Here is a 24,841-nt window from a genome sequence, read left to right on the forward strand (position 1 = left end):
TCAGTACCACTTCTCTGGTGATTCTAATTTTCTGGAGTTCCTCCCTCCCTTCCATTTCCTGATTTATAGCTGCTTCTGGAATGTTACTTGTATCCTCCACAGTGAAGACTGATGCAAAATACCTGTTGAATTCATCTGCCATCTCCTTGTTTTCCATTATCAATTTTCCAGACTCACTTTCTAAAGAACCAATGCTCACTTTCTTAACTTGTTTCTTTTAAAAATATTGATAGAAATTCTTACTTTTTGCTTTTATATTTCTAGCTAGCGTTCTCTCATACTCTAATTTTTCCTTCCTTTATTAATGTTTTAGTCATTCTTTGCTGTTCCTTATATTCTGTCCAGTCTTCTGACCTTCCACCTATCTTTGCACAATTATATGTTTTTTCTTTAAGTTTGATACTATATTTAAACTTTCTAGTTAACCACAGATGGTGTGTTCATCCCTTGGACTTTTACTCACTGGTTGGTGTCAACGCAGTTGTCTTTAACATGCTGGAGGTGCAATAACAGGCGGCTGCATATCAGGCAGAGTTGCGAGAGACAGTCAGCAGACTTGAGCAAAGGATGGAAGAGTCTGTCCAAGTTCTGTCTGATGTTGTGGCTCTGACATGAGAGCCTTAAGGTCTCCATGGGAAGGGTCTTGGAGGCCTTGGTCTAGCAGATCCTGTCAGATTTGCACATCAACTTGCAGTCCATCACTACAGGTATTGGTGGGATCCATCAGTGGCCAGGCAAGAGAGGGATCGGGGCTCCTTGACCTCCCTTCAGGTGCCCCTTCTCCTCAAGGAGTCAGACAAGGGCTGGTAGGTACTCATAGGAGGAGAACCAGCAGCTGGAGACCCCGGGGCCATCCACTCAGGTGACTCAGTGTCCAGCCGACCCCGATCCCCTCTGCCTGTGACCCCATCACTTCCAGCTGTACAGGTCAAGGAGGGTACACCAGCCCTGTAGCAGGACACCCAAAGAGACTGGGGCCCTTCAGGTCTCAGCCGTCTAGAGGATGTCCACCAAAGTCATCAAAGATAACAGGACGTAGCAGTCAGCAGGCTGTCTCCACCCCTGCTGCGGATGTCAGGGATGCACCAACTTGTACCGGTAGTGTTAGAAAAATTAAGAAACTGTGACATCACTTCTGGGTCACAGGTGTTCATTCGCTATATATATCATGCATCTTTGTAAATATATTTGCTGTTCATGAGAGTGGTCTTGTCATTTGAAAGCATTGTGCATATGCATCTATGTGCCCTCTTATTGCAAGGGTGACCCAAGCTCCCCCGCAGTGATCACCTTCCTTTGTCAGCCTCTCGTTTATGTGATGTGTAGCTGAGTCATGATAATTATTTGACCCATGTGTTATGTCAGGAAGATGTGTCAAACTCTTTGCCAAAAGTGTTTGCCGAATGTGTTAGTAACTTTTACTCCTTACAAGACAACATGGCGTGTTCACTAGCCTTGGAGGGGTAGCTGGAATTGTTTCTCTAAATGAGACAGCTCTCTTCATTGGTAGTGCCAAAGCACAAGACCTATAGCCAAGATGGTCTCTCCAACCATGCGTGCATCTCAGTGTCCACTAAAAGTTTCTCATTAAAGTGGCGACGACTGCATCAAGTCCTTTAGTGCAGCGTTTGCGCTGTTGGGCTGACTTTCACTTTCCAGAGCGCACAGATACAGGGTTCTCCACTGACTTTTCCAAATATTAAGGCCTGGTGAATCACAAGGGTTGAAGGTGCAAGTCTGAATGTTGAACTTGCTCTCGATGTTACTGGTTGTAAAGTCCTTTCAGTGCACTGGCATGGCACTAAGAGACAGAAGGAATGTGGCCGTGTCCTGTTGCTGCACCTTACTCCTCCTGGAATCTTGTGGCTATCAGTGTGGTACGGACATCTTCTCCCATGGCATCCTCACATGGAAGCTGACCCTCATCTCCATCTTCAGGTTCCTGCCCTTCCTGCTCTTCATCGTCTGAGAAGCTCTCAGCCTCCTCCATGTCTCCCGCTGGCAAGGGATTCCACCCTTTCAAGCATCAGGTTGTGAAGGGTGCAGCAGGCCACAATGATGTGGCACACCCTTTGTGGAGAGCACTGCAGAGCCCCACCTGAGCGGTCCAAACACCAGAAGTGCATCTTCAGGGTGCCAATGGTCTGCCCTATGATGGATTGTGTCGAGCTACGCGCCGCGTTCTCTTCTCCAAGTGACTCAAAGGACAATGCATGGGTGTCATGAGCCATTGTTTGAGTGGTTACCCCTTATCCCCAAGCAGCCAGCCCTGTAATCGCTGAGGCCCTTCAAATATGTGAGGCACCTGGATGTATGAGTCATGGGAATTCCCAGGGTACCTGGCACAAACATGCATAATGTGCTGCTGATGGTCACACACTAGTTGAACGTTCAAGGAGTGGAACCCTTTCCTGTTAATGAACATCAGGGGCTGCTGCCATGGAGCTCTCAAAGTCATATGTGTGCAATCGATTGCACCATGTACTCTAGGGAAGCCAGAAATAGCAGCAAACCCCAGAAATCTAGCAGCCTGGCTGGCTTCATCGAGTGTGAACTTCACATAATGATGAGCCTTACTCTAGAGGGCACCTGTCACCTCCTTGATACTTTTACGTGTTGAGGACTGAGAGATGCCCCATAGGTCTCCTGTGGATCCCTGGAAAGATCCGCTGGCAAAATTTTTGAGTGCAGCAGTGACCTTCAGGGCCACTGGCAGGGGATGTCCTTCCAGCCTATGAGACGTTATATCCTCTGGCAGAATGTGGCAGATATAATCCACCACAACTCTGGACAAGCGCAGACGTGTGTGACATTGTCTTTCACTCATCTCCGGGTAGGAAAGTATTTTTCGGTAGACCCTTGGCCATGCGAGTTGCCTCTGTTGGATGGGTCTAACCTCCTCATCCTCTGGGTCTTGCTGGGGCTCCCCTGGACCATGGGCCTCAGGCTGGGCCTCCTCTCGAAGCTGTGCTAGACAACACTGAGCCCTTCTCCTCAATCAGATCACTGTCACCAGGAAGGCAGCACTGAGCCTGGGCTCCATTATTCAATCCTCTTCCTTCTTGTGGACTGATGGATGCAACAGTTTAATGAATACTGGGCAAATGTAGGGGACCTTCTACTCAAAAACAGAAAGCCACTGCCAAGCCCTAGAGCTGCGTCTGTGCTACTAGCTTTTCACTGAAACAGCCTTGCAGCTGAGGCGCAAACTCACAGATCCAGGTGACAAGATGCCAACCCTGACACTCGACATCTCAATCCCACAGAGGTTGGAAGAGGTTTGGACGCATTCTTACTAAAGGCACTCCTGCAATCTCTGATCTGGTCTGCTGATTAAGCTCAACTTGCATTTCAGCAATGACTGGATGCTATTTGGCTCCGTAATCCATGTTGTTGTGGTCACTTTGACAAACGGATCACAGGAGTCTCAGGTACAGGTCACGATCGTTTATTCGAGCAATTGCAAGGGGAGAACCATCTCAATGCAGCTTGAGATAGCACTCTGCTAAACTACGAGTGTCCACCATATTCATACATTATTGGCCACGTACAAGAACATTCTCTAGATTCCGATCTCATCAACGTAGATGTTTACATTAAACAGACATCTCTCTGGTAACAAAGGTACAGGCATCACCTGTTCCTACCTTCACCCTGGCGGAGACCTTCCCTCCCATCTCCACTGGGACCATCTGTTCTTCCCTTATCTGCTATAAACAGACCCAATCTTGGTTGTTTTTCAACGTAAGGCTCCGGTATGGCTCCCTTGACGCCTAATCCATAATATTTGCATTCCTCTCTGTCCAGCCTGGCCTTGCTGATAACCACAGGCCCTGAGGGTGTGCAAGGTTCAGATTCCCCTCTGTCCAGCCTGGCCTTTAACTGTTAACTCTTTATGTACTTGCAGGCACTGGCTGCTTGAATATTTTAAGTAGTCCATTCCCTTTCAATAAGTTCTTACTGTATACCTATATTCACCCCTAACAGTGCCAATTGGAGAAAGCACATTAGTGGCTTTCATTGATGACCTGGCAGATATGCTTCCTTAATGGATGCCTGCATTTTCCATTCTCTCGTACCTCTCTGTTAATGCTCAAATGGAGTGTGAAGCCAATGACTTCTGCAGTCTCTAGTGCACCAAAAGGCAATGGCTCCAATTGATCCTTCTCAAGGAAGTCTTCCTCTTTTCTCTTCGACTCTATTTCAATGTTGTGACTCTAAGTAGTTTGAGGGTGCTCCCTGAAAGGGTCCTTTAGTCCAGCCATGGGCTTCTCCCACACTGCCTCAGACCCCTCCCATGTAGATTCTTTTCCAGTTTTGATTTTTAACTGTGCAATAACTTTGGGATTTGAAGATGGTGGTGCTGCATTTTGACTTTCGGACCAGTTTGACCCTCCCCGTGTCAGTGTGCGGGTCCCTCCAACATTCCTGGAACCTCACGATGTGCAGGTAGAACTTCCTCTGGTTATTCTCCAGCCTCTCCCAGTAACCCTGAATCCCATTGTCACTGTGGTTGAAATTCCAGCCCTCCCCCTGAATCCATCACTGTTGATATCCCCATACCCCTCCCCATCTCACACAGTCACATACAGAAGTGAATCCCCCAGGATTTTATTTGTCTTTTTATTATGTTTTCCCCATTTACAGGCTGCAGATGCCTCCCCTGACTATGACCATCCCATCTACAGCCCATTACCAAGCCAGACAACCCCATCACCACTGACTGTAAGACCATGAACGCACCCTGCACACCAAGCTGTGCCTGATCCCAATTGAACATACAGATTCTGCCCCTCCTTGGGGCAGGATGATCTGCGTGCCATGCATAACCCTGTAGCATGGCCTGCAAAAGCCCGGGACTACTTTTAATCTCTCACCCTGACTGTTAGGTCCACTAAGCTCCAGGACTGCCTTTAATCTTTCACTCTGACCTCTTGGCCTCAGATTAGGGACTACGACTTGCCTTTCGATGACCTACCCCATTCCTTCATGACTGAACACAATACAATCTGCCTCCCCACCTCCCCTGCCACCCCGCCCTCCCTCATGAGTCTGAGCGACCCGTCCCTCTTGTGCCACACTAACACAACATCCTGCCCAGCCCCCACCACTGCCTGCTATTCTGGAGTCTGCATGCATCCCTTCCCATTCATATAGTTTGTTTCCCATCCACCTCTTTCTGTGTCTGCGTTCCAGTCTTCCATGTCGGGCTCCAGCTTCCCCACCCTTGGTCTCCCATCTGCCTGCCATCATTTTCCAGCCCCCCTAACATACTCCATTGTCCACCATGAGCAGACTAACCCTACAGCCCCCACCAGTGTGGCATCACACTGGCATCACTGAGGAACCGGACCAGCGCTGTTGCAGGTAGGCTTTAAACGGTGTACTCACCTCGAAGTCACAAGTGAAGTGAGGTCAGACAGCTGCACGCCACTTATATCTGAATGGGATTTAGACTGGTCTATTTTCCCCCTGGCGTGGCATGTAATTGGGAGGGGAACGTGATTCCAGCGAACAGCATTTTTAATGAGCATTCATGGCATGGTAACGCATGCAAATGGAATTCTCAACATGCATCAGCGGGAACGCTGACCTGCCATCAACCCACCATGAAAGTGGTGAGGGTAAAATTCCAAACTGATTTCCCACTGTCGGGAACCTGAAATTTTCTGTTTCCGCCTGCCACGAAACCGCTGTTGGCAGGACAGGGAAAATTCCACCCAACGTTTTAGGTCGGATGACCTTTCTTGAGAATTGGGTAAAGTTTAAAAAATGTAATGAAAAGGTTGTAAGCAAGGGAAAGGGAGGAGGGTGGGATAAAGAAAAAAAGGGAAGTGTTGTGATAGGGAAGGAGAGAGGAGTGATTAAATTACACAAGCGGTGGTGGTGCAGGGTCAGAGAGTGGCAATGGAGCCAGTAAATTAGAAGAGATATGTCTAGAGGACATGGTCTAGGGGACCCTTTGGGGAGTGTAGTGGAGTGCTCCGCCAGATCTGTCGAGGCATCAAAATCGCATCTTCAGCATATGAGTTAGGAGCAGGAGTAGGCCACCCGGCCCTTTGAGCCTGCTCCGCCACTCAATAAGATCACGGCTGATCTGATTCTAACCTCCAGCCTAACCCCCACCCCCCTCCCCGGGTTACCTTTCACCCCCTTGTTTATCAAGGACCTACCTACTTCTGCCTTGAAAACTGCTTCCACTGCCTTTTGAGGAAGGGAGTTCCAAAGAATCTCAATGCTCTAAGAGAAAAAAATGTCTTCTCATCTCTTTCTTAAATGGGCGACCCCTTATTTTTAAATGATGATCCCTAGTTCTAGATTCTCCCACAAGAGGAAACATTCTTTCCACATCCGCACTGTCAAAACTCCTCAGGACCTTACATGTTTCAATCAAGTTGCCTCTTACTCTTCTAAACTCGAGTGGTACAAGCCTAACCTGTCCAACCTTTCCTCGTCAAGATGCCAATGCTCTGCTCCACCAGTGTTTGGGTAGCGATATGAGCATTGTTGTACCTTCTCTCTGCAGGGTTTTGGAGTGCCAGTTGCCAGGGAGCTTTGGTAGACACATGAGTGCAGTCAATAGTACCCTGCATCTGTGGAAATCGCAATCTCAGCAAAGCCCAGTGCTCAGGCCTGCTGGCTCTCGATCTCTGGTGAAGTGCACATAAATGTGGGCCTTCGCAAAAACGGTGTCTGTCACCTCGTGCATGCACTTGTGCATTGATGCTTGGGAGATTCTGCACAGGCCTCCACTGAAGCCCTGGAAGGAGCCACTCATGTAAAAGTTCAGTGCGGCGGTGACTTTCAGAGCCACTGGCAGTGTATGTCCTCCCAGTTCCCATGATGCCAGTTCCTGCAGAATGTGGCAAATGAGAGTCACCAGATCCCTGGACATGCGGAGGCATCGGCGACTCTATCTCTTGCTCATATGCAGATAAGACATACGAGGTCTGTAGATGCTCGGTCTCGAGAGCTGCCTAGGCACCTTGTTGCTGTTAGCCTCATCCTCTGGAGGGGCCCTGCTGCTCCTTGCTGTTGTGGATTTAGTTCTTCCCTCTGGTGAGCCTGGAGCTGCAATTGCAATTGTCTCTGCCTTCTCTCATGCCTGTATGTGAGAATGCAGGCAGCAACAAATCCAGCCTCCATCTTCCTAAATTTCCTGCTCTGCGGCATCAATGAGGAAAAAAAGGAGTCTGCATGAGCCTCCAAAGCTCCAATTTCTGTATATTTCTAGTGTGCAACTGTGGGTTCGAGGGCTTGGATCCAGTGATGGCAATAATTCGTCACTGAAATGCTGGCTTGCCCAAGGAACGTTTGATGGTACACCTCCACCCTGCTGTACTCTTCCTCCTCTCCCTCCTCTTCCTCCTCTTCCTCCTCTCCCTCCTCTTCCTCCTCTTCCTCCTCTTCCTCCTCTTCTTCCTCTTCTTCCTCTTCTTCCTCCTCTTCTTCTTCTTCCTCCTCTTCTTCCCCCACCCCCCAGCACCAAGTCTGCGAGCTCCTGCTTTAAAGATGCATCTGGAGCTTGCCCAGTTGCCTAAATGGTCTAGACCTCATGATTGCTATGGGCAATTGGCTCTCTAAGAACAAGGGGTTAAAGCAAGAGGCTCTATTACTGCCATGGCTGGTTATTAATCCCAAATGAATGCACTTCATTGCTTCGCTCTCCGTATTCCCTGTGTTATCATTGAAAGGCTCCTAACATATTTCAGGTGCCATCTATCGTCATTAGGCAATACACAGTTTAATTGGGTGCTTTCATTTAATTGGCCCCCAGCACATTGCACCAGCCCTCCAAATGGCCATCAGGGCCCTCACTATTCCTCAGATTAATTTTGTGTTGCGCCATCCCTACAGGTTGTAAGATGTTGGTGCTAAGGCCTCACTACCAGACCAGCTTGGACCATCCTTTGTGAGAGTGCAGTGATCCCTGCCATCATCCTGGGGGTGCATTATGTTCAGGTTTCCCTCTCTCCAAGGATTCTCAATCCTTCCCCTCCAAAGCTTTATGCCATTTTGATTGTGGGAGATATCCCTGTACAACTCCATGAATGCATTGAGGCAGATGTGCCTATGCCCCATTGGCAGATTAACCAGCCCCTACTTGAGCCCTATTGAGCTTCTGAGCCCAGCCCCCACCATTAAACCCTTTAGTGGCCTTACAATTCCTTTGAATCATCTACAGCCTACCCCGACTCTGCCAACCGCAGCCCATTATTGAGCCAGAAACCCGCCGGACCACATGCTGTACATAACTTGCTAGGCACGCCTTCCCTCTCCCTTGTCTAGGACAGTCCTTGCAAGGTCAATGCTGTAAAGTTAAGTGCCTTGTCACACTGCCATCTTCCTATTCTGGCCCTAGCTCGCTAATGACCCTTTGAGATACACTTCCCCATTCTGGCCCAGAGGATGCATCCAACCCACACCACCCTAGCCATGTCTTAGAGTGCATAATTTGGCACTTTTGCCCCCTTCCCGGTGGAGGCCTTGCCCTGTGGACCCTTCCACAGCACCCCCGCCTTACTGCTGGTCTCGTAGGTAGACCCTTGCCTGTGATACCTCCCTGAGAGTGATGTGGTACTGCCTGCAAAGTCGAGGTGGTGCAAGTGGAGCGTGATGAAAGGTGACCAAACGTCAAAGTCACAAGCAAAATGCTGGTTGCCAGGTGCACGTCACTTATATGCTATTGTGTAACACATCGGTCTAATTGGAAGCCGATATGCCCTCTTGATCCAGTGTGGGGGGGATGATACTGGCAAGCAGGCTTTATAATGAGTATTCATCACATTTAAATGTATTCAAATATCCTTCCCAACACTGTGCATTGAGAAACACGCTCTGCCATTGAAGGCTGGAGCGGACAATAAGATCCTGTTTCCCCTCTGACTTAAAACAGATTTTTAGGCACTTTTGACGTTTTCCGCTCCTACCCACCATGACAGCCGCTGCGGGTGGGAGCAGAACATCCCGGCCTCTGGTTTGGCCTCAGCTGAAGTATTGTGCCCTGGGCACCATACTTTATGAAGGATATAAAAGCTTTGGAGAGATTGCAGACTCACCACCACCTTCTCAAGGGCAATAAATGCTGGCCTGGCCGGCGACACCCCCATCCAATGAATGAATAAAAAATTATTCACGAGAATGGTTCCAGGGTTGAGGAAGTTCAGCTATGAAGATAGATCGGAGAAGTTAGGACTGTTTTCCTTGGGGAAGAGAAGGCTGGGAGGAGATTTGAGAGAGGTGTTCAAAATCATGAGGAGTCTGGACAAAGTGGGGAGAAAATGTTCCCACTCATGAAAGGATCACAAGAGGGCACAGATTTAAAGTAAATTGCAAAAGAAGCAAAAACGATATGAGAAAAAACATTTTCTCACAGCGAGTGGTTAAGGTCTGGAATGCACTGACTGAGAATGTGGTGGAGGCAGGTTTGTTTGAGACATTCAAAAAGGAATTAGACTGATATTTGAAAAGGGAGAAGGTGCAGGGTTATGGGGAGAAGGCAGGAGAATGGCACTAAGTGAATTGCTCTTGGAAAGCCAGTGCAGACATGGTGGGCTGAATGGCCTCCTTCTGTGCTGTAACAATTCTGTGATTCTGAAAACCTAAAACTGCAAAGAAATAAGAAACAAAATGGTATGAAATTGTTGAACTCAGTGTTCTGTCTGGAAGGCTGTAAAGTGCCTAGTTGAAAGATGAGATGCTGTTCCTCGAGCTTCGTTGGAGTAATGCAGGAGGTCGAGGACAGAGAGGGCAGTGTGACAGAAAGGTTCAGGATTTAAAATGACAGCCCACATGCTTGTGGACTGAATCGAATATTCTGCAAAGTGGTCACCCAATCTGCTTTTGATCCCCCCAGTGTAGGACAGACCTCATCGTATCAAATTTTAAACTTGCTGGTGTTCTTTATTGGAATGAAACCTTTCAGTATCCTAATAATAAAAAAAATACAGCTTCACTAACAATGCACGATGTATGATGTTTTTATTGCCTTTATCAATACTGATGAATATGATAAACTATATGTGACCATGTAAGATACTGTTTAAGCTACTGCACTGCTGTCTGCAACTCACTGCTTGGAGGATGACTCATCCACAATCCCAGAAATCAATTGGGATATAACTGCATTTCTGCAGTTTTCTAACTGTACACAGTGACCTTGAAAAATAGCAGATTGGGAGTCAGAATAAGAATCTATACAATATTCAAAAGTAGCTGTCAAATTGAATAATATTCTCGACATTTTTTTATCAATATATCCTTAGCGTTCACAATGACAGAATGACGTGTTTTATTAATAAAATTGGTTGGTGTTGTAATCACCCACAGGCTGACGAGAGTGGTAGATTCCAATTCTACAGCTCATAGCTGGCTCTCCAATATACTGCCTCCTTCCTATCTTGCTTATATTGATCCAGCATCTTCAGACATTAGGCCCAGCTTTTTGCAGTGAGGTGGAAGGACTGTGGACGTCACAGGGCTGCAGCAGAGGAAAGGCTAATAGTTGTGATTCCAGAGAGCCCAAAGGAAAAGCAAGGCAGAAACTAGCAGGTAGGATGGCTTCATTAGAATTGACAAAATGCTTTGATCTGCTAGTACCAGGTAATAATAGAAAACTGCATTACATTGTCTTCAGATTTGGATGGATGTAATTTAGCTAACAGAGGTCAAGCTGCTGGATTTCTACAGAGAAGCAGTGTGAATGTGGGGGAAGCATTTAATGAATTGAGCTTTAAACAAGGGAAAAATCACTGTGAAAAGGCAGCCAGCTGCAACATCCTCCTGCCACAACCATTACAAAGATATCCATTTAAATACTGTAAATGCAAATCATATTCCAAATGATTAACTCATTTCACAATATGTTTGTGAGCACCTTGTTTTTAACCATTGCTGTGCAGATTTAATTTTTTTTTTGAAAATGGAAATGATGATTTATAAGAGAATGCTGAGCTGATTGCAATTGAAGTAAAGAGAGGTTTTTTTTCCTCTCCTCTTATAACATGCAGAGAGGAAGACCTAACAGATGATATGTTTCTAAAATGAATTGTCTATTCGTTGAAAGGACCTTTAAAACAGCTGCGGATATCCGTCCTCACTGTTGCAAGACTTGACCTTGAATGGTTGGGCCATGTTATTAAAGTCAATTCCAGATCAATAACACAGCTCCAGATCCCTTTGCTCTTGACGGAGATTTGCAGAGTGCTGGAAGTGAGGGAAAGGAAGGAAAGGCAATGCAAGAGCTCCTTGCTTTTTACTCAGTGTACAATGAATGTCATTGGGCACAGGAGGGATGGTGACTCTATGTTGCTCGCAATGTTAGAAGGTTGTGACTCATGTCATTAATTGTTTAATGGACCACACTGGGACATTTGTAGTTTGTCAAATTCAATTTCCCTTGGACAGTTAAACAAACATAATATATTAACATATTCTTGACTGAGGATGGGATTTTAGGACCATGCCTTTTGTGGGGCCCCATCCACTCTGCAGAAGCAGGGGTTTCAGGGCTACAATATTGCGCCTTGCGATCTGGTGCATTCACTGACAGACTGACGCTAGCCTTGTCAGCTTGCCCATTATTTTCCTAAAGCAGAGTAGGCCTGGGGTAGGAGGGGCTGCCTTCTAACCAATAAACTCCCAAAGTAAGGCTGGTTGATAGGGACTGGGCCATTTTTAGCCCACAATAATTAACTCTTATCCCCTGTGTTATGAACATTGACTCATTACGTATTTGATTCCACAATTGAAACATATTTACATCCTTGACCCATTTATTACTTTAATAAGAACAACTTTGTTTCTGCAAATCTTGACCTCCCTTCAGATTTGGTGGAGATGCCACATGGGCAACACATCCATCTAAAGGAATGTTAGGGTCCCAATTCCAAGAACTCAGTTACTAAAGGCATCTCTCTGAGTTGAGCTGAAGGCCATAGTTGAAGGATGGGTTATTAGAACCATCCAAAGGATACTTGGTGAATACGGATCCAATGCCAATTACCAGAAGCACCTCTATGAGTTGAGATCAGCTTCCATAGTATGGTTCAGCAATGCTCCCCTAGATCACATACACTTGCTGTTGGCTGTGATAGTCATAGTAGGTGAAATGCAAATGGATTTGCTTATGTAAATATAAAATCCTGGTACCTGTTACCTGACCAGCAATATTTTTTTTAATTCATTCATGGGATGTGGGTGTCGCTGGCTAGACTAGCATTTATTGCCCATCCCTCATTGCCCTTGAGGAGGTGGTGGTGAGCTGCCTTCTTGAACTGCTGCAGTCCATGGGGTGTAGGTACATCCACAGTGCTGTTAGGGAGGGAGTTCCAGGATTTTGACCCACCGGCAGTGAAGGAATGGTGATATATTTCCAAGTCAGGATGGTGTGTGGCTTGGAGGAGCAATTTGAGGAGGTGGTGTTCCCATGTGTCTACTGCCCTTGTCCTTCTAGATGTTAGAGGTTGTGGGTTTGGAAGGTGCTGTCTGAGGAGTTCCTGCAGTGCATCTTGTAGATTCAAACCTGAACTTGTCAGCAAGTGACTGTCTTCCTGTGGGGGAGGTGACTGAGAGTTTTTTACAGCCAATTTGGCTCCAAGATGAAATGGGATGCTGGAGTGGCGTCGATCCAGCAGGGCAGACAGGGTACCTGAGCCGGGTCTGCGGTACTCATGAGCATTGTTGATGATTGGCAGCAAGCCTGGTTCACCTCCATCTTCACTGGATTGTGTTGTAAAAGCCCCATTTTACCCAGAGTAAGAACACAACTGAGCAGTTAAGAAAAGCAGACTGTGCATTGTGGGATGGAATTGTTGCTGGGAGTTGTTCAGTATTAGTCAGTCTCATTAGAAGGCTTGTTAGGAAGCAGAAGCCAGGGAGGACAATTCGAATTACACCCACAAGCAAAGCTTACAGGCTCTCATTTCACTTTAATGGGCAGGGAGCCTTTGCTGCAGTCAGTGGGAGGTACATTTCCAAGACTGAGTGACAGATCCCTAGCCTGATGATAATGGATATTTAGCAAAAGGACCAGTTATGAGTCACATATCAATCACATGTCAAATATTCCCTCTTGAAAATAGATCTTTTCACCTGATTGCTTTACATAGAATATATTTTTCTGTTCTGAAAGAGCTTTACCTTTAATAGACTAGTGTGTGCTGATTGAATGCAAAGTGAACAGCATGTCTCACATCAGCAAAAACAGGGTTCTACAGTCAACAAGGATTGTACACCCTCAATATTTATACTTGGGAAGCTCACCCATCAAAGCAAGAAAATAAAACATACTTTCAGAAGGATGAACTTCTTTTGGTGAAAGATGAATGGGTGTGCAGAAAAAAAGTGATTAGATTTATTGAGGTAAAAATTCAGGCTGTGCAATTAGTGTGTGCTTGAAGCAAGAGCCTGAGGATTGATAGAACTTGGTCTTTGGGCCTCATCTGCGTACTCAGGTGAGCCACCAGGCTATTCACACTCACACAAGCAACCCGCCCTACAGGAAAATCCAATTTAAGGTTGTTTGCTTCGCTGGTAGTTGCCCTCTGTTAAGTCCTAGGAATTGGGGTTGGAGCAATCTACAGGGTGGCGGGTTTAGGGCAGGGAGGTGATCCGAGGACTCCTGATGCCTATAGAGTTGGTGGGGGGTGGTGAAGGAAACACTCCTGTTCCTCCCTGGATTCACAGAAAGGGTTTAAAATATATTTCCATATTTTTTATTGCTGACCCCGAGGACTGCTGAAGTATCCTAAACAGGGAAAGTCTGATATCTGCCTTACTCGTCAGGAAATAATTTCTTGAAAGGGTCCTCAGCAGGCAATGGACTTCCACCCACTCCTCCATCCCCTCCATAGTTAGCATACTTGAGGGGGCTAATGGTAATTTTCAGCACACATCTGGGACAACTAAAAGATGGCCCCCATGAATCTAGCAGCGGGACCAATGCCTGTGCTGATTGGGTGCAGGGCATCCTACTGCTAAACTGGTACAATTTTCACCCATTTAACACCAAAGTAATGGGGTTGAGATTGGCTAACTTCATTCCACAATGATAGAACTCTCACAGAGAGCAGGAAGCCAAGACTAAAACTGCATCAGTCTGATTAAAGTCAAGCTTCAAAGATGGAAGGACCAGTATTAAAGCCACTTCACCATTCAAAGGAGGGGTGACTCTTTAGTTTTTTTTTGTCCCCCCCACCCCCAATCCTCTCTGTAGGAAATGCCCAGGTCCCATTTGATGCTAAACTGCTATCTCACCTGTGCCACATTCAATGTAAAATTTATATGCAAAAATTATTTGCATTAAGATTGTTATTAAATATGCAAAACATAAAATAGCTTATGAGATTCTTGTCTAAGTGACTAAACACAAACAATTAGTATGAGCTATGCTAATAATTGCAATATTGGTTAGTAAGAAAATTGCATTTCTAAGTTTCATCTATAGATTTTGCCACAGGCTCTAATTATTGTATATTATTCATTTGGAAAATCCTGCCTATGTCAGTGCTCAAAAAGGGTTATCATTTAGTACAATTTTATGGTACTCCTTATCCCTACACTCATTAAAAAATGCTTTACTTCAAAGGTTCATTCACTTCCCTTTTAAAAAAACTAGTATGGCTTCTGCTTCCATCACTGTTTCTGAAAGGACATCCCACGACTAACCACCCTTTTTGTAATACAATTTCATTGAATTGCTTCCTTTGTTCTTTTGATGATGATCTTAAAATTACACCCTCTAGTTACCAACTCTCAGCCCAGTGGATATAGTTTTCCCAGTTTACCTTATCACTCTACGTAATTTTAGACATTTCCATCAGTCCTCCTGACCTCTTATGTTTTAATGAAAAGAGTTCCAGCTTCTGTTGTCTCTTTTCATAATTGAAGTGTCTCATTCTTGGCATCAACTTAGTGAATCTCTTCAGAATCCCTCATGCCTAACATCCTTCCTAAAGTAGGGTCTTCAGAACTGGATGCAATTTTATAACTGTGGCCTAATTATTAGTTTAATATTATCTCTCTGTTTTTGTACTCCACATCACTACTTATCAAAAGATAGGATCCCATGGCCTTTTTTTTTAAAGCTTTGATTTGAAAACAGAATTGTCACATTTAAATGCTGTAGAGAAACTGTTTTTACATAATGTGGGCTGAAATGATTCACTTTTTGAAAGGGCCTTTTGTTGACTCACCCAGTGGTTTAGCAGATAATGCAGCACGTGGTGTGATCCACAGATCAGAAGAGCTCCAAGTTTGATTCCTGGTCTGTGCTGAATAGCCATCACCACAATTGCCTCCAGAATTCCTGTAAGTAAAATTGTTTACAGTTTCTGTCGCTGATTCCTATCTGATAATCCCTATTGGGAAGTGTACTTGTGCAACTTCAAATGAGGACAGGGCCATGCTTGGATCGGTTGGTCACTTTTGGTCAAATTGCCTGCTGCTGTTTAATGCCTCGGCTCACATACAAAGAATATCCCCTTAAGTAAACTACTGGAGGATTACTGGTACCCAGAGAGCTATGCTCTAGTACTGGCAGACTTCAAACAGAATGGGAGAGGATTTAAAAGCTATTACAATCAGTGTAATGAATTCATAAAAATTTAAAAAGATACATTTGATTGTCAAAGATAGTTTTATTTATTTACCGATAGGCAGAACTAATTTTTGCATTCAGTGAATGATCGAATCTTACAACACAAAAGGAAGTTTTTCAGCCCATTGTGTTGGTGCTGGTTCTTTCAAAGAGCTATCCAGTTAGCTCCACTCCCCTGCTCTTTCTCTATAGTTCTGCATTTTTTTCCTTTTCAGGTATCTGTTCAATTCCCTTTTGAAATCTGCTACAGAATTTACTTTCTCCACTGTCAGATCAAATCAACTTACTATATAAAGGAACCTTCCCCAAGGCTCGTTTGTCAATTATCTTACATCTGTATCCTTGGTTACCGGCTCTCTTGTTACTATCTATCTACTCTTATCAAAGCCTCTCATAATTTTAATCACCGCAATTAAATCTCCACTTAAACTTCTCTGCTCTAAGGACTGTTGTTCTGATTGGTTGTTCTATTTGCTCTTTTAAGGTTGTTCCATCAAGACTGTGGAATATGAGAATTGAAGAGATAACTGAAAAGGAGGCCTGTACATTTACGATGAATGCATTTTAAAAAGACCATCTGATAATTTTGCCTTTGTAGATTGGAAAATACTGAAAAGCACTATCGTGGTGGTGCTGAGATTCATTCGGAGAGGGAGAGTTTTGACGGAAGCTTGAAGGCAGCCATGGAAACGAGAAACAGATCCAAGGCAGAAGCTAAGGAGTCTCCCAAGTCTGCCACATTGAAAATGAGCACCGCAGCTGGGGATAAGAAAGAATTTTCCAGCAAACCACCTGAGCCCACCAACGCCCCTAAGAAACCAGCCACTGAGGCTACTGCAGCCAGTGAACCGAAGTCCACAGGGGACAACTCAGTAACACCGCCCGCCAGCACCTCAGAAAACAAGAAGGCAACAGATACCCAGCCAGAAGCCCAGGATAACAAGGGAGATACTTCTGAAGGGCAGCCCAGCAATTTTTTTGAAAACATGAAGCCATATATACTGGGGGGCGCTGCCATCACAGCCCTTGCTGTCCTCGTAGGCGTGGTATTCATACTGCACAAGAAATAAGAAAAATGTATAAAGTTGTATATCAACGCTGGTTACTTTCTGCATGTATGTACATTGGAGGAAATACCTTCCAGCCCCTAAATAAGTAATTGTACAACTGTGTTCACCACTACAAGTCTTGGTTTAAAGTGATGGTATTTAACTCAGTGTCCATACACATTGCATACAAAACTTTTGAATTAACCTGTATATTGTAAAAGTGGACTTTACCCCCACCCACTCCTCCATTGCCACCTTGTACAGAGCTTATAGCAATGTAAAATGGGCCACACTTGTTCCCATGCTAGCTTCCCAGTAAAACTTTTCACACACTGTAGGTTCCCCCCTATAAGCATTGAGTGTATATCTTATATTCTAGTAGGAAGCCTTGTAAAAGTAGCCCACTCCCTTGTAGCAAATAAAATGAGATGTATTTCAGCAGCATGTAAACCAATTATTTTTTTTCCCCGGGGCCCATCTCACATCTACACCTCTCTCTTTTGCTACAATCATCAGTGACAGCAACCGCACCAAAATAAAAACACCTTTAATTGGATCATGGCAATGATCAGAGGCATCAAGGTTATGAGAGAAAAAAAGGAAGGCAAAAAGGAAGCGATGTGCCGAAAGCAATAAATCCGAGTTCCACTCCGAACTCCCATTCCTTCTAGAACTTACTAGTAGATTCTCTGTGTAATTTGTTCTTGGGCCCATGAGAGTATTTAATTCAACTAATGATGTCACATTTACTTTGACTTAAAACAAGCGTATACATGCAATAAAAAGCTAAGTTTAAAAAAAAACAAATTACTAGTTGGAAGTTGATAATAGGTAGAGTAGCTGTGCACAGTGTGACCCAGGCTGCTATTAATGTACCCATCTCTCCTATACCCACATACTCTGGACACTGCTTGTTATTTTAAGTGTTGTATCAGCTTTAAGTGAACAGTAAGGTTGGCTAACAGATGTGCTGTATGTGAACTACATATTCTTTACTCTGTACATAATAAATGGCTACCCTGTTTCTCTAAGGAATGTAATTCAATAAATTAACATTTCTGAAGGCCAGATGTGATGTGTTGGTTTACAGGATGCCTTTCCCTTCAGGTGGGGCTATCCCAGCTTCAGTTCCTTTTCTCTAGTTGTCATCAGTAAGTTACATACATTTTGTGAAGTTACTATATGGTTTTATTACACAGAACTTGTGGGAGAATATATTCCCTCATTAGCATTGTTGCCATTTCTGTGCTTATGCTGGTGACAACATGTTGCTGGAGGCCTGAGATTTTGAGGGAAACTTTCACCTCACCCGCCCTTGTGGGTTGGTAGATTGCCCATTTTACTTCCTGTCTAATATATTCTCCATTGAAATGGGTACCTGTCTGCAACTCACCCTGTGGGCTAAGTTCAAATTATTCCCATTGAGTCGTATGAAGAACAAGAACTTAGGCTTGCTTCTTGGCCTGTTCTGAGTTGGCCTATCTGAGCTGGACTCGAGATCGGGGCATGACAATCGATCCCCTGGGCAAGGAAGAAAATAATCAGTCACGGTTTCCTTCCCTCTAACAGGATCTAGTGACTACTAATGGAAAGTGCACAGGTATGCATATTGAACGAGAATTGGATCAGGTTTTAATAATTGAACCATCTGTTTTGCTCAGTGTCTACCTCACACAGGAAGAATGGTTTCTATTACTTCACATAGGTGGCAACACTTCATCTGCAATTAGATGTTGAAGAATTGTCATACTATTCTTTGGCAACATGGGTGAAGAATGCAGCCTGTTGCCACGGGGTTCACCAATGCCTTTTGCGGACAGCTACTATCACCAGTGCTATGTCCAGCTAGCCACTGGGAGAGACGCAACAGCAGAACTACTCCTAATTTTCCCTCATTCCTCTGGGGACATGTGTGCTTTGTACCTCACCATGCACTGCAACTTAGCTACAGCACTGAGCTGAGTGAGGGCATGGGCCTGCATCCCTCATTCCATGTCACTAGTAGCCCAACTTCTGTGAGTACAGTAACAAATGCTGGAAATTCCCAGCAGGTTAGGCAGCATCTGTGGAGTGAGCAACAAGAGTTATCCTTCCAGGTCGATAACCTTTCATCAGAACTGGTAAAAGTTAGAGGTGGAGCAGGTTTTGAATAAGTGCAGAGGCAGGAAAAGGAGATGGAGTGGGGGAAAGAACATAAGGAAGGATAGGATGAAAAGCAGGACAAATTAAATGACAAAAGGGATGACGGTGCAAGGTAAAAGGAGAGGGTAATGGGACAAGTAAAGAAACAAAAGATGGATCTAGCTGGGAAATAGAATCATAACAACGGCTGCTGTCCAAAAAAATGGGAGCCATGGTCGTGATACAACATTGCTGAACTTAATACAGAAAGCAGTATACTTAATGAAAAGATGAGGTCCTCCTCTGCCTTCCATCCTATTGCCTTATCAGAGGGAGCACTGACATAGGTGCAATCTTTCAAATGAGATGTTAAACCAAAGTCCCACCTGCCCTCTCAGGTGAATGTCAAAGATTCCACGGCATTATTTTGAAGAAGATAAGGGGAGTTCTCCCTGGTGTCCTGGCCAATAGTTATTCTTCAACCGATATCAATAAAAAGCAGGTTATTTTGACATAATCTTGCTGCTGTTTGTGCAACCTTGAGTGTACCTTGGCTGCTACCTTTCCTACATTGCTTCAGTGACTGCAATTCAAAACTACTTCACTGAGATTGCAAAAGGCACTATCCAAATGCAGGTTCTTGCTTCTTTTATGATGTTTTTCCTGCATTTTTTTTCTAAGGCATTCCTGTCAGTTGGGATTAGTGGCTTGTATTAATAGGGTACGCCACCATTCAGGACTGCTAGTGATGGTTGAAGGGCATCTTATCCTTCAGCAGAAAAATATTATTGATACACTGAAAATGCAAAGAACACTGGTAAAATCAGGCAACTGTTGGACAGATTCAGTGGCATACTGCATGCTTTCATTAAATAGGCATTATTCTAGGTTCAGTTGCAAGCATTCATTAGCTAAATTCTCCTTTTGAAATTGGTATTACGTACACATTTTTGAATAGGTTTGTCATATTTTCCTTTTTCCTATATGCAAAAATCCCCATTCTTTCTAAGCATTCATCTCCCTGGTCCTCTAATGGTAATACTTATGGTAACTTCCCCGTATTTGTTTTCATTAGGAAGGAGAAAAAGACTTGAAGTTTGGCAAAGCTAACTTGCTTTCATATCCATTTATGGCAAGTGTTTGTCATCATTTATATCAATTGCCTTAATGTGTTTTAGCTGATTATTTTTGCTATCTGCCATCTTCTTCCTCACCTCGGGTGGGATTTTCCGGCCCCGCACCACCAACCGGATTGTCCAGTCGTGCCGAAAGTCAATGGACTTTTGGGTGGACTGTTGCACCTCCCTGCTACGGGCCTCACCATGGCGGGGCTGGAAAACCCTGGCTCTCCTGTTAGGTCCTACAAATCTGAAGAAGCAGTGACAAGCTCACAGTTCTTGCCCACGTCTGCAGAATCAAGCTCAAACAAGGAGCAAGGGTAAAAGGAGCCAGGAGGGAGGTCATCTGTCTTGCAGATCGTCTCTCTCTGTTCCCTCCTAGTAGCAAAGCCTCATCAGTAAAACAGCATTTTTGTTTCTGTCTGGACTGCTTGAATTTACGCGGAGATTGCTGAACAAACAGTTGGACTGGGTTGTTGTTTCAATCGTTGGAGTGAGAGCTCAGTGCTTTTAAAAAGTGCCAGGTTCAATTATTAATGGTCCTGTTCAGAGAGGCAAGAGTGCTACTACCAAGTCATAGCTTGGCTCAGTTGGGAGCACTTATGCCTCTAAATTAGAAGGTTGTGGGTTCAAGTCCAAATACAGAGATTTGAAGCATTTAATCCAAGCTGACACTCCAGAGTCTGCTCTCTCAGGTCATTGTAACAGACCTGATAGCACTATTTTGAAGAAGAGTAGGTTAGTTCTCCCTCGTGCCTTTGCTGATATCTAACCCTCAGCTAAAACCAAAAGTTCTTCTGCTGGATGGCCTGCTGTTTGATTATCATTGTGTATGTTCTATTGTGATGAAGGAAATCTGCAAATTGTGAATTCATGAGCTGGCTTAAGAAACTGAAAAAAGGGGAAAAAAACTTGCACTTGTACATGCTTTTCACAATTACTTTAAGTGCTTTACAGTCAATGAAGTACTTTTGAAGTGTAGTCACTGTTGTAATGTAGGAAACGCAGAGTCAAACTTCCACAAACAGCATTGTGACAATCACCAAATAATCTGTTTTTGTGATGATGATTGAGGGATAAACATTGGGCAGGACACCAGGGATAACCCCCTGCTCTTCTTTGAAATAGTACCATGGGATCATTTACATCCACCTGAGCATACAGATCATCTCATCTGAAAGACAGCACCTCCAATAGCACAGCACTCAGGGGCAAGAATGCTACCAATTGAGCCACAACTCATGAAACAGTAATACTTGAGCAATCCTTCATTATCACACAAACAGTATATTCTACCATTATTTAATTTAACAGGATGCCCTTATGGACACCTAACTGTGAAAGCTCTTGAGTAGATGAAGTACTGTATTCTACAATCTCAGACCATGCTCTGTAACAAAGTGCTTCATTCAAAGTGACTCCTTCAGTTTGTATCTTTGGAGTAAATTCCCATTAGAAGTCCTTTGAATAGCATGGATTAAATTGACATATCATTTTGCCTGAATTAAGCGGTATCTGGGACTGAATGCTGAAGGAATGGAGCAAGCAAAATTAGAGGATAACCCTGTCCCTCTGGATTAATAACTGGTCAATACTCATTTTAGAATATAATTCTTATTTTCTGACCAATTGCCAAGATTGCCAAAGCTGAGCAGCTGCTGAGCCTGTAGAAGTAAGCAAAAATAGCTTTGCATCCATTAAATATGGAATGCTGATACTTAGGAACAGGATTAGATCTAAGAATATGAAACCTGTCTGTTCAGGTTTGAATATAGAGGCTGAAGAATTAATTGACACCACAACCATGTTTTGGCGTAACATGGACGTCTAAGTATTCAATATGCCCTTTTAGATTAGACTGTTCCAAATGCATCTGGATATGCACGGATGTATATTAAATGCTGATTAAAAAATGTAAATAAGGATTCTTCCCTTGTTGTAAGGCAATTTTTGTCAAATTGGTCTGCCACAGTGCCTGACTTGCCACACGATAAACTCACTCACCAATATGTAGAGCTAACAGGCAGCAAGGGTCCTTCAGCAGTGCTATTTAGAAGGCTCATCAACTACATACAGGTTAGATGCTGGTTATTCCTTTTAGGCTGCTGGTTAACTGCTGGGCAGTTTTGGACCCAGTTTTCTGATTCATAAAACAATTCTGACTTTTGCTGGTGTTGCCCTGCTTTGGTTGCCTTCAAAACAGTTTTACTGCAGTCATGGATGGCCTGGTGGGGCCATCTTTGTGGTTGGAGGACAAAAGATAGGAATGAGCAGGAGAATCTATGAGAAATGGGAGGGCAAAGGCATGCACAGGAGACCACCTCACGCTGGGTCTTCATGAATCATTTTTCCTTCCTTAATGTCTCTGAAGAGCATTGTCTGAGGCACCTTCACTTCACAAGGGAGGTTATCACTGAGCTGTGTCACTTGCTGCAGCTGCAACTCGAGCCTCAAAGCAGGGCATGGCCAGTACAGTCTGTAATTGTCAATGATACTGTGTCCTTAACTTTGATGCTACAGAATCCTTTCCAACTACAGCAGGTGACATTTGTGGTATCTCAGAATCCACCACTGTAACAGGAGGTCATTGATGCTCTCTACACCTGGAGCAATACATATATCTCTTCCTCTATGGACAAAGCAAAGCTGGATGGGAAAGCAATAGACTCTAGCTGCGTTGCAGGCTTCCCCAAGGTGCAATGGGGCATTAATGCCATCTGCATTGGCTTACGTGCTCCCTAGCATCTTTAACAAAAAATGGGAATCCACTCCCTCAACTGTAGATTGTTTGCGATCACAAGCAGTGCCTCGTGCAAGCCTATGCCCGCTTCCATGGCAGCAGCCATGATTCATTAATCATTTGTTTGTACTGCCTTTGTTCCAAACAGGCTGTAAGGGTTGTAGGATGGCTACTGAGTGACAAGAGCTATGCCTTGCAGCCTTAACTGATGTCTCCTTTCAGCAGACTGGGCATAGCTGCAAGTTGGGATTACAGTGAGAGCCATGCTGTTAGCAGAAATGCCATCGAACAGTCAGTGTGCAAGCAATGTTTCCACTGCCTTCGCCATTTGACAGGCTCTAGGCCCAACCATCTTCAGCTGCTTCCTTCCTTGCATCATAATGTCAGAATTGGGGATGTTCGCTGATGATTGCACAATGCTCAGCACCATTCGCAACTCTTCAGATACTGAAGCAGTCCATGTCCAAATGCAGAAAGACCTAGACAATATCCAGGCTTCAGCTGACAAGTGGCAAGTAACATTCATGCCACACAAGTGCCAGGCACTGACCATCTCCAACAAGAGAGAACCTAACCATTACCCCTTGATGTTCAATGCATTATCATCACTGAATCCCCCACTATCAACATCCTGGGTGTTACCATTGACCAGAAACTGAACTGGATTAGCCATATAAATACTGTGGCTACAAGAGAAGGTCAGAGGCTAGGAATCGTGTGACGAGTAACTCACCTCCTGACTCCCCAAAGCCTGTCCACAATCTACAAGACACAAGTCAGGAGTGTGATGGAATGCTCCCCACTTGCCTGGTTGAGTGCAGCTCCTAGAACACTGAAAAAGCTGGACACCGTCCAGGACAAAACAGTCCGTTTGATTGGCATGACATCCACAAACATTCACTCCCTCCACCACTGACGCACAGTAGCAGCAGTGTGTACCATCTACAAAATGCACTGTAGGAATTCACCAAGGCTCCTTACACAGCACCTTCCAAACCCACGACCACTATCATCTTGAAGGATAAGGGCAGAAGATAGATGGGAACACCACCACCTGGAAGTTCCCACTCACCATACTGACTTGGAAATATATCGCCGTTCCTTCACTGCTGCTGGGACAAAATCCTGGAACTCCCTTCCTAACAGCACTGTGGGTGTAACTACACCACATGGACTGCAGCGGTTCAAGAAAGCAGCTCACCACCACCTTCTCAAGGGCAACTAGGGATGGGCAATAAATGCTGGCCCAGCCAGTGAAGCCCACACCCTCTGAATGAATACAAAAAGGAGCTTTGCAGTACAACCCTAAGCAGGTAACTTGATTTGTGAACATCTGCTGTACGCTCTGCAACTTTTCCATCAAGAAGAACCAGTGCTTAACATTACTTGGGCATTAAGAGACGCAGCAGATGGAGAAGCAAGTGAAGGAATAGAAGCAGGGGCATGAATGAAATGAAGAGAAAAAGCAACAAAACCAACCCTTGCTGCCAGAGATCTTAGAACAACTGAGAATGCTTCCCATGAACCAACCCTTCCAACTCCAGTACACTAAGAGTTCCACAATCCTTATCTTCACTGTCCACATACCACCATTCAATTGCTTTTTTTTCAGTAAAACTTTACCAATCTCACTCTTAATTCACAAGAAATATAAATGCTAACACCAAGGCCTTGTTAAGGTACCTCATCTGATGCCTTAAGAAGAAACTTTGTTTCTTCCTTTCAGGTGCTAAGGAACACAAGCTCCAACAACTCATCAACACCAACGTCTATCCAGGACCCTCCACCCCTTCCCGTCCCTCTATCCCCATTCTGTCTTCTAATCCCAGCCCTTGCTGTGTATTCACCACACCCTCTGACCTTCCCCTCTCTGATACTGAACATTCAGTACTCAGCAAAAGGTGCAGTTTCATACCCTTACGCCCTCACCTCAATGAATTCCGGGCTCGGTAAGATGCTGAACTCTTCTTCCGCCGCCTTCGTCTCTGTGCTCACTTCTTTGGGCAGGAGTCCTCCCTCTGTTCAATGGATCCTTTCTCCCGCCTCCAGTATTCTCCCTCCACCTGGACCTCTCCTCCGGCCTCTTACCAGTTCTTGATCTTTTCATTGAGAACTGTCGGTGTGACATCAGCCGTCTCAATTTCTCTGCTCCTCTCACCCACTCTAACCTGTCTCCTTCTGAACTTGCTGCACTCTGTTCTCTGAGGTCCAACCC

The 24,841-nt window shown here is 44.7% G+C and overlaps 1 long non-coding RNA gene across 3 annotated transcripts; it reads left to right on the top strand.

The window, feature by feature from the left end:
* The first annotated feature begins 10,238 nt into the window (after positions 1 to 10,238).
* Positions 10,239 to 17,708, top strand: LOC144684753 (uncharacterized). Of its 3 annotated transcripts, none has more exons than XR_013577560.1 (3): positions 10,239 to 10,551; positions 15,238 to 15,309; positions 16,083 to 17,708. It is a non-coding gene; the product is annotated as an uncharacterized LOC144684753 (long non-coding RNA). The 3 variants fall into 3 exon arrangements; XR_013577561.1 differs by having other exon boundaries at positions 10,407 to 10,551; positions 15,177 to 15,309; XR_013577559.1 differs by having other exon boundaries at positions 10,409 to 10,551; positions 15,199 to 15,309; positions 16,083 to 16,659.
* Positions 17,709 to 24,841: the final 7,133 nt, after the last annotated feature.

This window comes from Cetorhinus maximus, chromosome 9 (genome assembly GCF_964194155.1).
Source record: "Cetorhinus maximus chromosome 9, sCetMax3.hap1.1, whole genome shotgun sequence".
Taxonomy (NCBI): Eukaryota; Metazoa; Chordata; class Chondrichthyes; order Lamniformes; family Cetorhinidae; genus Cetorhinus; species Cetorhinus maximus.